Here is a 16,070-nt window from a genome sequence, read left to right as displayed (position 1 = left end):
CTATGGATTGTGGGGGGAAACCAGAGCACCTGGAGAAAACCCACGCAGACATAGGGAGAACGTGCAAACTCCACACAGACAGTCACCCAAGACCAGAATGGAAGGCAGCTTCCTGATGCTGTGAAGCAGCAGTGCGAACCACTGTGCCACCATTGCCTCCCCTTTGTTGTGAAGGAGAACCAACTGGAGAACAGTGGAAGGTTATGGTTTGCACAGTTCGGAGCCCACAGACTTACATTATAGTTAAAACTTTAACGTTGCTTTATCATTCCCGACACGTTCTACCCCCCGCTCACCCGAAGTGCGGAAAATCCCAACTGAAATCAACGGACATTTGCATAGTCCGTGTGCCGCCTGCTACGATTCACGTGGCTGGCAGAAAGGGAACATTCTGCCCCCTATCTTTTAAAAAGCTGGATGAGTCACTCCAACGCCCCTGCTCCCACACCCCGACCCCTCAATCATTCTGTCGAGGTACAAATTTCACTCAGCAGTCTGGGAGCCAAGGGGAGACAGTCTCAGATTTGATGGCCAGATTGAGAGGAACAATGGAGCACTGTGAATTCGGCCCAGTTTTAGGAGAAAGGTTGAGCGACCTTTTGGCCTGTGGCACAGTCTAATTCTACAAACGTTATTCACTGGAATTGTACCATCACGCTCGCCATAGGAATCGGAGCGGGCAAGGGGCAGACCAGGGAAATGACCATTGACCTGAGGTGGGATTTTATCGTTTCATAATGAGCGAAGCCATAAAATCCCACCCGTTGGCTTGAACCCAAAATCTCTGAATGTTCAGCACAGGATAAACGGGTTGCATAGCGTGCGAAAGGAGGTGTGAAATAACAGTAATGAAGGACCACACGGAGTGTGTAGCACAGGGTAAACGGGTTAAGAAACATAGAAACATAGAAAACTACAGCACAAAACAGGCCCTTCGGCCCCACAAGTTGTGCCGAACATATCCCTACCTTTTAGGCCCACCTATAACCCTCCATCCTATTAAGTCCCATGTACTCATCCAGGAGTCTCTTAAAAGACCCTATTGAGTTTGCCTCCACCACCACTGACGGCAGCCGATTCCACTCGCCCACCACCCTCTGTGTGAAAAACTTACCCCGAACATCTCCCCTGTACCTACCCCCCAGCACCTTAAACCTGTGTCCTCTCGTAGCAGACATTTCCACCCTGGGAAAAAACCTCTGAGAGTCCACCCGATCTATGCCTCTCAACATCTTATACACCTCTATTAGGTCTCCTCTCATCCTTCGTCACTCCAAGGAGAAAAGACAAAGCTCCCTCAGCCTATCCTCATAATTATCCTTAATTCTGCCGGCTGCTTTTCCCAAGGCAGTGGGAAGTGTCAACAGAGTCAATGGATGGGAGGCTGGTTTGCCTGATGGATTGGGCTTCGCTCACGACCCTTTGCAGTTTAGATGCAGTTGTGGTTGTAAGTTGAACATTCAATTTGAATGATTTGATATTTGGGAGGGCCATAGTGGTTCGCACTGCTGCCTCACAACACCAGGGACCTGGGTTCAATTCCAGCCTGGGAACACTTCTGTCACCTGCCCTTCCTTATTTCCCAAGAGGAGGTCAAGTTTTGCCCCCTCTCTAGTCGGGCCATCCACATACTGAATGAGAAATTCCCCCTGAATACACTCAGCAAATTTCTCTCCATCCAACTCTCTAATACTACGGCTGTCCCAGTCAATGTTGGGAAAATTAAAATCTCCGACTATTACCACCCTATTTTTCTTGGAGCTATCTGTAATCACCTTACATATTTGCTCCTCAATTTCCCGCTGACTATTTGAGGGCCTATAGTACAGCCCTATCGAAGTAATTTCCCCTTTCTTGTTTCTCAGTTCTACCCATATAGAGTCAGTGGCCGAACCCTCGGATATATCCCCTCTCAGTACGGCCGTGATGCTTTCCCTAATCAAAAGTCCAACTCCCCCTCCTCTCTTACCCCCTGTTCTATCTTTCCTGTAGCATCTGTACCCTGGAACATTGAGCTGCCAGTCCTGTCCCTCCCTCAGCCATGTTTCAGTAATAGCTATAATATCCCAGTCCCACGTCCCCATCAATGCCCAGAGTTTATCTGCCTTGCCCGTCAGGCCTCTTGCATTGAAATAGATGCAGTTTGATCTGGACTTCCCTTGCTCTCTGTCTTGCTTTTGCCTGATCTGTCTGGTACTCGGATTACTGACACTGCCTTTACTATTTAATGTGCTCTCTTTAACATCCGTGCTGTCCTCAAATGTCTCTTCTGTCTCCCGACTGCTTTGGATCCCATCCCCCTGCCAAACTAGTTTAAACCCTCCTGAGTGGCTCCAGCAAATCTCCCCGCCAGGGTGTTAGTCCCCCTCCAGTTCAGGTGTAACCCATCCCTCTTGAACAGATCAGCCCTTCCCCAGAAAAGATCCCAGTGATCCAAAAATCTAAATCCCTGCCCCCTGCACCAGCTCTCAAGCCAGGTATTCATCTGCCTAATCCTCCTATTCCTCCTCTCACTGGCAGGTGGTACCGGCAGTAGTCCTGAAATTACTACCTTCGAGGTCCTGTACGTTATCCTTCTGCCTAACTCTCTATATTCACATTTCAGGACCTCATCCCTTTCCCCACCTATGTGGTTGGTACCAATATGTACAACCACCTCTGGCTGCTCACCCTCCCCCTTAAGAATGTCCTGCAATCGCTCAGAGACGTCCTTGATCATGGCACCAGGGAGGCAACACACCATCCTGGAGTCTTGATTTCGGCCACAGGAACGCCTGTCCGTGCCTCTAACCAGCGAGTCCCCAATTACTACTGCTCGCTTGCTCTTTGCCCGACCCTGTCCCACAGCAGAACCAGCTGTGGTGTCACAGGCCTGGCTACTGCTGGTATCTCCCCCTGACAGGCTACCCCCCTCAACAGCATTCAAAATGATAAACCTGTTTGAAAGGGGAATAGACACAGGAGACTCCTGCACTACCTGCCTGCCTCTCCAGGCAGTCACCCATCTACCTGTCTGAACCTGTGGTGTGACAGCCTCCCTGTAACTAGTGTCTATCACACTCTCTGCCTCCTGTGTGCTCCGCAGTGCATCCACCTGCCCCTCCAAACGAACAGTGCGGTCTGTGAGGAGCTGCAACTGGACACACTTCCTGCAGACAAAGTTGTCAGGGAGACTAGATTGCTCCCTAATTGCCCACATCTGACAGGAGGAGCATACCACTGCCCTAGCTGCCATTTTGCCCTGAGACGGATTTTAAAAATTGCAACTCGCCTCTCCCTTGATTGTGCTCCTCCTGCCGACTTTTTTTTTTGGTTATAGGAGGAGGGAGGGAGGGAAACAACTGTGCCTCCACAGCAGCTTCTCCACAAACCACCTTCAGGTCACAGTGACTGCACTTATGCAAATGTGACCTGCAACTGCCAATCACCTTCTCCGGTAAGTTAGTTTTACACTCACAGTTCCGCTCAGCTCCGCCCTCCGACCGCTCCCTGCAGACGAGGCTAGCGAATAGGAAGAGCAGACTGGGGGAGGTCAAACTCAGTGGGCACAGAGGCCTGGAGTGCATCTGCTTCAAGACCACAAGGCTGTGCCCGTGCTCCCGGCTTACAAGCAAAAAACTGAAGTCGGGAGAATGAAAGTAAGGAGGTGTGGGATAGAGGGAAGGTTGGCCGATTGGATAGGTAACTGGCTGTCTGATCGAAGACAGAGGGTGGTGGTGGATGGAAAATTTTCGGACTGCAGGCAGGTTGCTAGCGGAGTGCCACAGGGATCAGTGCTTGGTCCTCTGCTCTTTGTGATTTTTATTAATGACTTAGAGGAGGGGGCTGAAGGGTGGATCAGTAAATTTGCTGATGACACCAAGATTGGTGGAGTAGTGGATGAGGTGGAGGGCTGTTGTAGGCTGCAAAGAGACATAGATAGGATGCAAAGTTGGGCTGAAAAATGGCAAATGGAGTTTAACCCTGATAAATGTGAGGTGATTCATTTTTGTAGGACTAATTTAAATGTGGATTACAGGGTCAAAGGTAGGGTTCTGAAGACTGTGGAGGAACAGAGAGATCTTGGGATCCATATCCACAGATCTCTAAAGGTTGCCACTCAAATGGATAGAGCTGTGAAGAAGGCCTATAGTGTGTTAGCTTTTATTAACAGGGGGTTGGAGTTTAAGAGCCGTGGGGTTATGCTGCAACTGTACAGGACCTTGGTGAGACCACATTTGGAATATTGTGTGCAGTTCTGGTCACCTCACTATAAGAAGGATGTGGAAGCGCTGGAAAGAGTGCAGAGGAGATTTACCAGGATGCTGCCTGGTTTGGAGGGTAGGTCTTATGAGGAAAGGTTGAGGGAGCTAGGGCTGTTCTCTCTGGAGCGGAGGAGGCTGAGGGGAGACTTAATAGAGGTTTATAAAATGATGAAGGGGATAGATAGAGTGAATGTTCAAAGACTATTTCCTCGGGTGGATGGAGCTATTACAAGGGGGCATAACTATAGGGTTCATGGTGGGAGATATAGGAAGGATATCAGAGGTAGGTTCTTGACGCAGAGAGTGGTTGGGGTGTGGAATGGACTGCCTGCAGTGATAGTGGAGTCAGACAATTTAGGAACATTTAAGCGGTTATTGGATAGGCACATGGAGCACACCAGGATGATAGGGAGTGGGATAGCTTGATCTTGGTTTCAGATAAAGCTCGGCACAACATGGTGGGCCGAAGGGCCTGTTCTGTGCTGTACTGTTCTATGTTCTATGTTCTATGAATCCATGAAAGAAAGTGGTGCAATGTTGGTCTGAGGAATCGGATGATCTCCTGGGGGACTGCTTGGAGACAGTGGACTGGTCAGTATTTAAAAACTCTGCGAACAGCCTGAACGAGTACGCCACTACAGTAACTGAACCCATTCGTAACTGTGTGGAAGACTGAGTGGCAAAGAAGCAAATCCGTGTGTTCCCCAACTGGAAACGATGGATGAACAGGGATATCCACTGCTTGCTGGAGCCCAGGTCTGATGTGTTGAAGTCAGGCGACCCGAACCTATAAAAGAAAGCCAGATATGATCGAACAAGATCCATCAAAGATGCCAAAAGACAGTACCAGACCAAGCTAAAGCCCCAGGCTAGCCACACCGACACCTGCCGGTTATGGCAAAGTCTGCAAGACATACCAGGCTACAAGGCATGTAAAATCGCCGGCTCCAAAGCACCCCTCCCTGATGAGCTCAATGCATTCTGAGCCCGTTTTGAGCAAGAGGTCAGCGATAGCATGCCCTCCACCCTGGAAGCCCTGGATGAACCTGTATCTGGGGTCATCATTGCGGATGTCAGAGCAGCTTTCTCAAAGGTCAACCACTGAAAAGCGAGTGGCCCGGATGGGGTACCCGGACGTGCACTCAGATCCTGCGTGGATCAGCTGGCGGGGGTATTCACAGACATCTTCAACCTCTCTCTACAACAATCTGAGGTCCCGATCTGCGTCACGAAGATGACCATCATCCCGGTACCTCAGAAAAACCAAGCAGCCTCAATGACTATCGGCCGGTGGCTCTGACATCCATCATTATGAAGCGCTTCGAAAGGTTAGTCACGGCACGAATCAATTCCAGACTCCCGGATTACCTGGATACACTACAGTTTGCCTACCGCCGCAACAGGTCCACAGCAGATGCCATCTCCCTGGCCCTGCACTCAACCCTGGAACACCTAGATACCAACGACACCTATATCAGACTCCTATTTACTGACTACAGCTCAACCTTCAACACTATTATTCCCACAAAACTCATCTCCAATCTTCGTGGCCTGAGCCTTTGCAACTTCCTCTGCGACTGGATCCTGAACTTCCTAACTCACAGACCACAATCAGTAAGGATAGGCAACAACACCTCCTCCACGATCATCCTCAACACCGGTGCCCCACAAGGCTGACTTCTCAGCCCCTTACTATACTCCTTATACACCTGTGACTGTGCGGCCAAATTCCCCTCCAATTCGATTTTCAAGTTTGCTGATTACACCATCGTAGTGGATCGGATCTCAAGCAATAATGAGATGGAGTACAGGAATGAGATAGAGGAGAGAATTTTCCTGTTCCGCCAGCCACAGAAATCGTAGCACGTGAGGGTCGGACCATGGAGAGGTCTGTTGACCTCGGGTGGGCCAGAAAATCCCACCGTGAGAATCTGGTGAACTGGTACGGTGACAAGAATCTCTTCCTCCATATCAGTAAAATGAAAGAGATAGTCATCGACTACAGGAAGCGTAAAGGAGAACATGCCCCTGTCTACATCAAGAGGGACGAAGTAGAAATGGTCGAGAGCTTCAGGTTTCTAGGTGTCCAGATCACCAACAACCTGTCCTGGTCCCCTCCACGCCGACACTATAGTTAAGAAAGCCCCACCAATGCCTCTACTTTCTCAGAAGACTAAGAAAATTTGGCATGTCCGCTACGACTCTCACTAACCTTTACAGATGCACCATAGAAAGCATTCTTTCTGGTTGTATCACAGCTTGGTATGGCTCCTGCTCTGCCCAAGACCGCAAGGAACTACAAAAGGTCATGAATGTAGCCCAATCCATCCGTAAACTAGCCTCCCATCCATTGACTCTGTCTACACTTCCCGCTGCCTCGGCAAAGTAACCAGCATAATTAAGGACCCCACGCACCCCGGACATTCTCTCTTCCACCCTCTTCCGTCGGGTAAAATGTTACCGACGTCTAAGATCACGGACCAACCGGCTCAAGGACAGCTTCTTCCCTGCTACTGTCAGACTTTTGAATGGATTACCTTGCATTAAGTTGATCTTCCTCTACATCCTAGCTATGACTGTAACACTACATTCTGCAATCTCTCGTTTACTTCTCTATGAGCGGTATGCTTTGTCTGTATCGCGCGCAAGAAACAATACTTTTCACTGTCTGTTAATACATGTGACAATCATAAATCAAATCAAATCAAATCAATGCAAGGTTGATGACAGGTAAGACGGATGAACTCCGAGCTCTGATTCTGTGTGGAACTGGGATGTGGTTACGTGGTTACGATAATGGAGATATAGTTAGAAGAGGGACAGGATTGGCAGCGAAATATTCCGGGATATAAATGTTTTATGCCAGACAGAGGGGAAGGTAAAAGAGGTGGGGAGTTGCAATACTGGTTAGGGAACGTATTACAGCTGGTCAGAGGGATGACATCTTGGAAGAAGATGTAATGAGACACTGTGGTCAGCACTCAAAAAATGAAGGAGGCAGTCACTATGATGGGGGTGCACGACCGGACTCCCAACAGCCCACTGAAATTTGACAAACGGAAATGTAAGCAGATTCTGGATAGGTATCGAAGTAATAGGGTTGTTGCAGTGGGAGACTTTAATTTTCATCATATTGAACCGGAATCCATGAGGGCTACGAGTCCGGATGGTGAGGAATTTGTTAACTGTGTCCACGAAGGTTTTTTGGAACAATATGAGGATCGTCTGACTGGAGGGGGGGGCAATACTGGATATAGAACAAGGGAATGAGCCTGGCCTGGTCATCAAAGTGGCAGTGGGGGAATATATGGCCAACAGTGACCACAATTCCATCAGCTTTCGGATACTGATGGAAAAAGGACAAGTGTTGTCCTTGGGTAAGGTGGGAAATTGGGGGAAGGCTAACTACACCCGGATTAGGCAGGATAAACAGGCTGTTGGCTGGGAGGGGCTGCTTGAGGCTGAATCCACATTTGGCCTGTGGGAGTCATTGAAGGAGCAGTTGATTGGAGTGCAGGGCAGGCATGTGCCTGTGAAAAGGAAACACAGGAAAGGCCGGATTCAGGAAATCGTTCGTCTATTCAAAAAACAAGAAGGATGCATACATGAGGTCTGGACAACTAAAAACAGGTGAAGTGTTTGAAGAACACAGGGGAATGAAAAAGAGATCATGCAGGTAGTTAGGAGGGCAAGAAGGGTCACGAAATGTCCTTGGCAGAAAGGATTAAGGAGAATCCCAGGGCATTTTATGCATTGTTTGGAATAAAAGGGTAGCGGGAGAAAGAATTGGTCCACTTAAGGAAAGACAGGGAAATTATGTGTAGAACCAAAGGAAGTGCATGAGTTCCTTAATGAGTACTTTGCACAGGTGATCACGAAGCATTAGCTGTGTCGGTGGAACCAGAGATCTCCCGTTTTGGCCAAAATAAGATTTGTCTTGTTCTGATTGTAAGTTTGTATTTATTTCTTAATATCAAGTTGTTATTCAGACATTTCAATCGATTAATAAAGCTAGTTAAATTGAAGATTTTCCCTGAATTCAATATTATTTTATTGTCTTTGTAAAAGGAACATGTAAATAATAATAACAAAGAACAAAGAACATTACGGCACAGGAACAGGCCCTTCGGCCCTCCAAGCCTGCACCGACCATGCTGCCCGACTTAACTAAAACCCCCGACCCTTTCGGGGACCGTATCCCTCTATCCCCATCCTATTCATGCATTTGGCAAGACGCCCCTTAAAAGTCACTATCGTACCTGCTTCCACTCCCTCCCCCAGGAGCGAGTTCCAGGCACCCACCACCCTCTGTGTAAAAAATCTGCCTCATTCAGACTCTCGTCAGACCCCACTTGGAGTACTGTGCTCACTTCTGGTCGCCTCATTACAGGAGGGATGTGGAAATGATTGAAAGGGTGCAGAGAAGGTTTACAAGGATGTTGCCTGGATTGGTTGGCTTGCCTGACGAGGATAGGCTGAGGGAGCTCGGTCTTTTCTCCTTGGCGAGACGAAGGATGAGAGCTGACCTGATAGAGGTGTACAAGATGTTGAGAGGTGTAGATCGGATGGATTCTCGGAGGCTTTTTCCCAGGGCTGAAATGGCTGCTATGAGAGGACACAGGTTTAAGGTGCTGGGGAGTAGGTACAGAGGAGATGTCAGGGGTAAGTTTTTCACTCAGAGGGTGGTGGGTGAGTGGAATCGGCTGCCGTCAGTGGTGGTGGAGGCAAACGCGATAGGGTCTTTTAAGAGACTTCTGGATGAGTACGTGGGACTTAATAGGATTGAGGGTTATTTGTAAGCCTATATATAAGTCTAGGTAGGTAGGGACATGACCGGCGCAACTTGTGGGCCAAAGGGCCTGTTTGTGCTGTATTTTTTCTATGTTCTATCTCCTTTAAACCTTGCCCTTCATACCTTAAACTTGTCTGCAAAGGAATATGGATAGTCTACGTGAGTGGGCGAGGGTCTGGCAGATGGAGTACAATGTTGGTGAACGTGAGGTCATCCATTGTGGTGGGAATAACAGCAAAATGGACTCTTATTCAAATGATAAAAAATTGCCGCATGCTGCTGTGCAGAGGGACCTGGGTGTCCTTGTGCAGGAATCTCAAGGAGTTGGTTTGCACGTGCAGCAGGTAATTAAGAAGGCAAATTGAATTTTGTCCTTCATTGCTAGAGGGATGGAGTTTAAAAACAGTGAGGTTATGTTGCAGCTGTATAAGGTGCTGGTGAGGCCACACCTGGAGTACTGTGTACAGTTTTGGTCTCCTTACTTGAGACAGGATATAGTGGCACTGGAGCGGGTGCAGAGGAGATTCACGAGGTTGATTCCGGAGTTGAAAGGGTTGGCTTATGAGCAGAGGTTGAGCAGAATGGGGCGATTCTCATTGGAATTCAGAAGAATGAGGGGAGATCTTATAGAACTGTAAAGATTATGAACCGAATAGATAAGGGAGAAGCAGGGAAGTTGGATACACTGGCGGGTGAAACTGGAACTGGAGGGCATAGCCTCAAAATATGGGGAAGCAGATTTAGCGCTGAGTTGAGGAGGAACTTCTTAATAGAACATAGAACAGTACAGCACAGAACAGGCCCTTCGGCCCACGATGTTGTGCCGAGCTTTATCTGAAACCAAGATCAAGCTATCCCACTCCCTATCATCCTGGTGTGCTCCATGTGCCTATCCAATAACCGCTTAAATGTTTCTAAAGTGTCTGACTCCACTATCACTGCAGGCAGTCCATTCCACACCCCAACCACTCTCTGCGTAAAGAACCTACCTCTGATATCCGTCCTGTATCTCCCACCACGAACCCTATAGTTATGCCCCCTTGTAATAGCTCCATCCACCCGATGGATTGTGAATCTGTGGAATTCCCTGCCCAGTGAAGCAGTTGAGGCTACCTCATTGAATGTTTTTGAGGCAAGGATAGATAGATTTTTGAGCAGTAAAGGAATTAAGGGTTATGGTGAGCGGGCGGGTAAGTGGAGCTGAGTCCACGAAAAGATCAGCCATGATCTTATTGAATGGTGGAGCAGGCTCGAGGGGCCAGAGGGCCGGCTACTGCCCTGAGTTCTTATGTTCTTATGGACTTAACAATGATCTTTGGGGAATGTGTCAATATTTAGAGTGATCCTTGGGGATTGTGTCACTATTTAGAGTGATCCTTGGGGATTGTGTCACTATTCAGAGTGATCCTTTGGGGTTTGTGTCACTATTCAGAGGGATCCTTTGGAGTTTGTGTCACTATTCAGAGTGATCCTTTGGGGTTTGTGTCACTATTTAGAGTGATCCTTGGGGATTGTGTCAGTATTTAGAGTGATCCTTGGGGATTGTGTCACTATTTAGAGTGACCCTTGGGGATTGTGTCAGTATTTAGAGAGATCCTTGGGGATTGTGTCACTATTTAGAGTGACCCTTGGGGATTGTGTCAGTATTTAGAGTGACCCTTGGGGATTGTGTCACTATTTAGAGTGATCCTTGGGATTGTGTCACTATTTAGAGTGATCCTTGGGGATTGTGTCACTATTTAGAGTGACCCTTGGGGATTGTGTCACTAGTTAGAGTGATCCTTGGGATTGTGTCACTATTTAGAGTGATCCTTGGGGATTGTGTCACTATTTAGAGTGATCCTTGGGGATTGTGTCAGTATTTAGAGTGATCCTTGGGGATTGTGTCACTATTTAGAGTGATCCTTGGGGATTGTGTCACTATTTAGAGTGACCCTTGGGGATTGTGTCACTATTTAGAGTGACCCTTGGGGCTTGTGTCACTATTTAGAGTGATCCTTGGGATTGTGTCACTATTTAGAGTGATCCTTGGGATTGTGTCACTATTTAGAGTGATCCTTGGGATTGTGTCACTATTTAGAGTGATCCTTGGGGATTGTGTGACTATTTAGAGTGACCCTTGGGGATTGTGTCACTATTTAGAGTGATCCTTGGGGATTGTGTCACTATTTAGAGTGACCCTTGGGGATTGTGTCAGTATTTAGAGTGATCCTTGGGGATTGTGTCACTATTTAGAGAGATCCTTGGGGATTGTGTCACTATTTAGAGTGATCCTTGGGGATTGTGTCATTATTTAGAGTGACCCTTGGGGATTGTGTCACTATTTAGAGTGACCCTTGGGGATTGTGTCAGTATTTAGAGTGATCCTTGGGGATTGTGTCACTATTTAGAGAGATCCTTGGGGATTGTGTCACTATTTAGAGTGATCCTTGGGGATTGTGTCACTATTTAGAGTAATCCTTGTGGATTGTGTCACTATTTAGAGACATCCTTGGGGATTGTGTCACTATTTAGAGTGATCCTTGGGGATTGTGTCACTATTTAGAGTGATCCTTGGAGATTGTGTCATTATTTAGAGTGACCCTTGGGGATTGTGTCACTATTTAGAGTGACCCTTGTGGATTGTGTCATTATTTAGAGTGACCCTTGGGGATTCTGTCACTATTTAGAGTGATCCTTGGAGATTGTGTCACTATTGAGAGTGATCCTTGGGAATTTTGTGACTATTTAGAGTGATCCTTGGGGATTGTGTCATTATTTAGAGTGACCCTTGGGGATTCTGTCACTATTTAGAGTAATCCTTGGGGATTGTGTCACTATTTAGAGTGATCCTTGTGGATTGTGTCACTGTTTAGAGTGATCCTTGGGGATTGTGTGACTATTTAGAGTGATCCTTGGGGATTGTGTCAGTATTTAGAGTGATCCTTGGGGATTGTGTCACTATTGAGAGTGATCCTTGGGGATTGTGTCACTATTTAGAGTGATCCTTGTGGATTGTGTCACTATTTAGAGTGATCCTTGGGGATTGTGTCAGTATTTAGAGTGATCCTTGTGGATTGTGTCACTATTTAGAGTGATCCTTGGGGATTGTGTCACTATTTAGAGTGATCCTTGGGGATTGTGTCAGTATTTAGAGTGATCCTTGTGGATTGTGTCACTATTTAGAGTGATCCTTGGGGATTGTGTCAGTATTTAGAGTGACCCTTGGGGATTGTGTCACTATTTAGAGTGATCCTTGGGGATTGTGTCACTATTTAGAGTGATCCTTGGGGATTGTGTCATTATTTAGAGTGATCCTTGTGGATTGTGTCACTATTTAGATTGATCCTTGGGGATTGTGTCACTATTTAGAGTGATCCTTGGGGATTGTGTCAGTATTTCGAGAGATCCTTGTGGATTGTGTCACTATTTAGAGTGACCCTTGGGGATTGTGTCACTATTTAGAGTGACCCTTGGGGATTGTGTCACTATTTAGAGTGATCCTTGGGGATTGTGTCAGTATTTAGAGTGACCCTTGGGGATTGTGTCACTATTTAGAGTGATCCTTGGGGATTGTGTCACTATTTAGAGTGATCCTTGGGGATTGTGTCAGTATTTAGAGTGATCCTTGTGGATTGTGTCTCTATTTAGAGTGATCCTTGGAGATTGTGTCTAGTTAGAGTGACCCTTGGGGATTCTGTCACTAGTTAGAGTGATCCTTCGGGATTGTGTCACTATTTAAAGTGATCCTTGGGGATTGTGTCACTATTTAGAGTGATCCTTGTGGATTGTGTCACTATTTAGAGTGATCCTTGGAGATTGTGTCTAGTTAGAGTGACCCTTGGGGATTCTGTCACTAGTTAGAGTGATCCTTCGGGATTGTGTCACTATTTAAAGTGATCCTTGGGGATTGTGTCACTATTTAGAGTGATCCTTGGGGATTGTGTCTAGTTAGAGTGACCCTTGGGGATTCTGCCACTAGTTAGAGTGATCCTTCGGGATTGTGTCTAGTTAGAGTGACTCTTGGGGATTCTGCCACTAGTTAGAGTGATCCTTGGGGATTGTGTCATTATTTAGAGTGATCCTTGGGGATTGTGTCAGTATTTAGAGTGATCCTTGAGGATTGTGTCAGTATTTAGAGTGATCCTTGGGGATTGTGTCACTATTTAGAGTGATCCTTGGAGATTGTGTCAGTATTTAGAGTGATCCTTGGGGATTGTGTCACTATTTAGAGTGATCCTTGGAGATTGTGTCACTATTTAGAGTGATCCTTGGGGATTGTGTCACTGGTTAGAGTGAACCTTGGAGATTGTGTCACTATTCAGAGTGATCCTTGGAGATTGTGTCTAGTTAGAGTGATCCTTGGGGACTGTGTCAATATTTAGAGTGATCCTTGTGGATTGTGTCACTATTTAGAGTGATCCTTGGGGATTGTGTCACTATTTAGAGTGATCCTTGGGGATTGTGTCACTATTTAGAGTGATCCTTGGGGATTGTGTCATTATTTAGAGTGATCCTTGGGGATTGTGTCACTATTCAGAGTGATCCTTGGGGATTGTGTCACTATTTAGAGTGATCCTTGGGGATTGTGTCATTATTTAGAGTGATCCTTGGGGATTGTGTCAGTATTTAGAGTGATCCTTGGGGATTGTGTCACTATTTAGAGTGATCCTTGGAGATTGTGTCACTAGTTAGAGTGACCCTTGGGGATTCTGCCACTAGTTAGAGTGATCCTTGGGGATTGTGTCACTATTTAGAGTGATCCTTGGGGATTGTGTCATTATTTAGAGTGATCCTTGGGGATTGTGCCATTATGTAGAGTGATCCTTGGGGATTGTGTCACTATTTAGAGTGATCCTTGGGGATTGTGTCACTATTTAGAGTGATCCTTGGGGATTGTGTCACTATTTAGAGTGATCCTTGGGGATTGTGTCAGTATTTAGAGTGATCCTTGGGGATTGTGTCATTATTTAGAGTGAACCTTGGAGATTGTGTCACTAGTTAGAGTGATCCTTGGGGATTGTGTCACTAGTTAGAGTGATCCTTGGGGATTGTGTTATTATTTAGAGTGATCCTTGGGGATTGTGTCATTATTTAGAGTGATCCTTGGGGATTGTGTCACTATTTAGAGTGATCCTTGGGGATTGTGTCAGTATTTAGAGTGATCCTTGTGGATTGTGTCACTATTTAGAGTGATCCTTGGGGATTGTGTCAGTATTTAGAGTGACCCTTGGGGATTGTGTCACTATTTAGAGTGATCCTTGGGGATTGTGTCACTATTTAGAGTGATCCTTGGGGATTGTGTCATTATTTAGAGTGATCCTTGTGGATTGTGTCACTATTTAGATTGATCCTTGGGGATTGTGTCACTATTTAGAGTGATCCTTGGGGATTGTGTCAGTATTTCGGTCACTATTTAGAGTGATCCTTGGGGATTGTGTCAGTATTTCGAGAGATCCTTGTGGATTGTGTCACTATTTAGAGTGACCCTTGGGGATTGTGTCACTATTTAGAGTGACCCTTGGGGATTGTGTCACTATTTAGAGTGATCCTTGGGGATTGTGTCAGTATTTAGAGTGACCCTTGGGGATTGTGTCACTATTTAGAGTGATCCTTGGGGATTGTGTCACTATTTAGAGTGATCCTTGGGGATTGTGTCAGTATTTAGAGTGATCCTTGTGGATTGTGTCTCTATTTAGAGTGATCCTTGGAGATTGTGTCTAGTTAGAGTGACCCTTGGGGATTCTGTCACTAGTTAGAGTGATCCTTCGGGATTGTGTCACTATTTAGAGTGATCCTTGTGGATTGTGTCACTATTTAGAGTGATCCTTGGAGATTGTGTCTAGTTAGAGTGACCCTTGGGGATTCTGTCACTAGTTAGAGTGATCCTTCGGGATTGTGTCACTATTTAAAGTGATCCTTGGGGATTGTGTCACTATTTAGAGTGATCCTTGGGGATTGTGTCTAGTTAGAGTGACCCTTGGGGATTCTGCCACTAGTTAGAGTGATCCTTCGGGATTGTGTCTAGTTAGAGTGACTCTTGGGGATTCTGCCACTAGTTAGAGTGATCCTTGGGGATTGTGTCATTATTTAGAGTGATCCTTGGGGATTGTGTCAGTATTTAGAGTGATCCTTGAGGATTGTGTCAGTATTTAGAGTGATCCTTGGGGATTGTGTCACTATTTAGAGTGATCCTTGGAGATTGTGTCAGTATTTAGAGTGATCCTTGGGGATTGTGTCACTATTTAGAGTGATCCTTGGAGATTGTGTCACTATTTAGAGTGATCCTTGGGGATTGTGTCACTGGTTAGAGTGAACCTTGGAGATTGTGTCACTATTCAGAGTGATCCTTGGAGATTGTGTCTAGTTAGAGTGATCCTTGGGGACTGTGTCAATATTTAGAGTGATCCTTGTGGATTGTGTCACTATTTAGAGTGATCCTTGGGGATTGTGTCACTATTTAGAGTGATCCTTGGGGATTGTGTCACTATTTAGAGTGATCCTTGGGGATTGTGTCATTATTTAGAGTGATCCTTGGGGATTGTGTCACTATTCAGAGTGATCCTTGGGGATTGTGTCACTATTTAGAGTGATCCTTGGGGATTGTGTCATTATTTAGAGTGATCCTTGGGGATTGTGTCAGTATTTAGAGTGATCCTTGTGGATTGTGTCATTATTTAGAGTGACCCTTGGGGATTCTGTCACTATTTAGAGTGATCCTTGGAGATTGTGTCACTATTGAGAGTGATCCTTGGGAATTTTGTGACTATTTAGAGTGATCCTTGGGGATTGTGTCATTATTTAGAGTGACCCTTGGGGATTCTGTCACTATTTAGAGTAATCCTTGGGGATTGTGTCACTATTTAGAGTGATCCTTGTGGATTGTGTCACTGTTTAGAGTGATCCTTGGGGATTGTGTGACTATTTAGAGTGATCCTTGGGGATTGTGTCAGTATTTAGAGTGATCCTTGGGGATTGTGTCACTATTGAGAGTGATCCTTGGGGATTGTGTCACTATTTAGAGTGATCCTTGTGGATTGTGTCACTATTTAGAG

Source organism: Mustelus asterias, chromosome 31 (assembly GCF_964213995.1).
Source record: "Mustelus asterias chromosome 31, sMusAst1.hap1.1, whole genome shotgun sequence".
Classification (NCBI taxonomy): domain Eukaryota; kingdom Metazoa; phylum Chordata; class Chondrichthyes; order Carcharhiniformes; family Triakidae; genus Mustelus; species Mustelus asterias.
Note: the sequence above shows the minus strand (reverse complement) of the source record.